Here is a 3,196-nt window from a genome sequence, read left to right as displayed (position 1 = left end):
TTTCAGATGTTGCCTGCGCGTAGTAATCAGGTGAAGTGTGATGCGCTAAAAACTCTCAGGGGAATACAAAGTGATGAGTGCAACAAACAGAGAAAACACATTTCCTCCTGCTACCTTGGGAGCAGCCCTGGAATATCTTACCACTTTAAAAATGATAGCTAAGCAAAACACAACTACAGGATAACTTTCATTTCATTTAGTTTCAAAATCTTTTTTTTTTTTTTTTTTTTTTTTGACAGTGTGACAAAATGAGGGCAGGCTGCCTCCTGCCGGAACACGCAGTTTGACAATGGCAGATTAAAAGATAGATAAAATGAAGAGATAACATCATGAAAGATACTGAACAGATGTACTGTATATGAGATGTGGATGTGACAGTATAATATAGAAGAACAATGTGGGAGGTGAACACCAGAAGAAAGAATAAAATAAATAGTATCAGTATAAACAGCAAAAAGCTGCATAGAGTCACATTTTGTCATCTTTGATATGCACTATAAAAAGTGATCCCCAAGCTTGTAGCCTATTTTGGATGTGAATCTTTAAAGGAATACTTCAACCCCGAAATGACCATTTGTATATCAGTTCCTCACCCCGTGTTACGCTGAAATTGTGAGAAAAATGTTGTTTATCTCTCATGCCTCCACGGTGAACAAAGGATCCAAAAACAGACAAAAATTCTTGATGAATTGAAGTCATTGGGGTCCATGTTTAACAACAGCAAAACTATATTAAAGCATCCATTTACAAACTCTTAACACAACTCATACACTATAACCCAAGTCTCATTTATCCAGCTGTATGCTCACTGCTTCCCAAACAGACAGCCTTTTTAACATGTTCTCATTCCAACTCGTCAAATATTGCCACTATGTCAGTGCCGTTCACGTCTACACATTACGCACTAGGTATCCTCTTGCATTTATTGTCGACGTAATGTTGTTGGAATAAGCCGGCTCATTTTTAAAAGTTCCAATTATCCAATTATTACATGCATGCAGTCTTTTCATAATAAGCTTACAACATTGGTAAAAGACCTCGTATTTATATTTACTTCCTTGTGCAACAAAAGCACGTGGTTAGATTTAGAAAAAAAACATAATGGTTTCCATTGGCATTCATACGGCGACTGGGTGAAAGTCCCGGATGTGTTGCACCCATTCACCCACCCCTTCCACCTGCCCTACAAGGACTTTCCAGCTCCTTATAGCAAATTGATATGGACAGCATTTCAAAGTGACACCATCCAGCAGCATTTCATACAGCCGCAACAGGTGCCGTCCGTCCATGTTTTTAACTGACGCCCTCCATGTATCATACTGCCTTGACAGGAGCTGTCTGGCTGACTAGCGGCGTATCAAACCACCGCGAAAGGTAGCTTTTGGTGTCAGTATTTGACGCCAAAATCACTGACCAAGCGGTGGTATTTGACGAGTTCGGAATGAGAACAGGCTGGCCCTTTCCAATGGGGAACTGAACAGCAGGTGAAACGTAATCTATGTTCCAGACTCCATTGACAAAAACAGTAATTTTAACTTGCTGAACAAGGGAGTTGCTGGTGCACGACTGCCTCAATCTGTAGTTTTTTTGTGTTATTGTGTGACTTAGATGATGCTTTGTCTGCCTTCCAGACAGCCACTGATTGGTTTACATTCATTATTAAAATGGTATTAAAATGAGTATATAGAATCTTAAACTTTCTTGAGCATATTGTTTGGTATAATTGTATATCATGAGTTTTTAACCAACCACTATGTGCTAGTAGATCTTTCTCTCTCTTGTGAACCTGAATGAGTGTATAGGTGAAGCTGTTCAGTGCCAGCCTGACAGCCATGGGTTTAAAGGCCACCCCGTTCCTTTGGGTTCCTCTTTCAGCCAGCCAGGCAGCATGCTATGGTCTACACTTCTATAAATCATTGTATTAGTATCATGCAAGTATCCTTAACAGCCCTGGGATTATAGAGGTGGGTGGCTCTTTGTTTCATCTCTTCTCTCCTGTTTTAGGAGTAGGTAGAGATTTTTTTGTTTTGAGTAAATAAGGTTAGGTTGATTAAATTGAGTTCCATTTTTGTTGTTACTTTGCTGCTAGCCCACCATGAAGCCAGAGTATCCCATTAACTTGTGAGAAATAAATACTTTGATAGCTCTAATCATTGTTGATGGTTCTTTGGAGCTGGGAAGAGGGGAGTCTTATTTTCATGTTGCACCTGTTACAGGCTTCCTCCTGCCTGGGGCGTAACACTTGAGATCAATAATCAATAACGGTCAACATCATTACTAGTGCCAACTTTCCAGCTTTTCAAATCTGCACACACATCTGCACTTACAACAGCACACTTAGGAGAATACATAATTTTGACCACAGTAGAAGCAGGCACTGTGATGGATTACCAGGCTCAGAGGAGGTTTGATTCTCTCCAACTTTCAGCTTTAATTATATCATCTCTGAGGGGAAATTTGTTTTATTCCAAGCTTATTCATGAAGTGGAAAACATGTGAACTTCATTGTTTTTACCTAGAAGAGTGTCTTTCTACAGTGGGCAGAAAGTGAAGGGAAAGCCCACGTTGGCTGGCTTAATGAATTGGCTTACTGGACATTTAATTGGGCAGAGTCGTTATTAGTGCTATAAGTTACAACTGTTCTTTCAATGAAAGGTCAGAAGATCTGCTGTGAAAAACTGCACCAAACATACTTTGTTTTTAAAATCCTGGTATGGAGCAAGTATGTAGTCATAATACACCAGTAGTGCCACCAGAACATTTTTATAGGGGTGACCAGATGGGGCCACTTAAACAAAAGCCACACACCAAAACCAAAAGCCATAAAAATATTTCAGGAATTTTATTATTCTGTGGTAGAAGGCTATATAGGCTAGTTGAAAACTAGGTCAATATGAGAGTTAGGGAGTCACTGATATACTCTGGTTCCTTATTTAACAGTTAATAGTACTAATTATTTGTTGTGCATAGACTCATTACAATACCATTATTATTTGAGACAGTTTGTACTGGGTATAAACTTGGTTTCAGTGATCAAAGCATGTGGACAGCCGAAAAATATTTCAGTTCACACCTGTGTCTACCATGCATCTATCGCTGACCACTTGTTCACATTCAGATTTTCTTAGTGCCTACATCACCTAGAGGGTCTAATATAAAGCCCAGTTCAGACCAAAGATTCGTGACTAGACGAGTT

This window comes from Epinephelus moara, chromosome 12 (genome assembly GCF_006386435.1).
Source record: "Epinephelus moara isolate mb chromosome 12, YSFRI_EMoa_1.0, whole genome shotgun sequence".
Lineage (NCBI taxonomy): Eukaryota > Metazoa > Chordata > Actinopteri > Perciformes > Serranidae > Epinephelus > Epinephelus moara.
The sequence above is the reverse complement of the archived record's forward strand: the minus strand, read 5'-3'. Positions refer to the sequence as shown.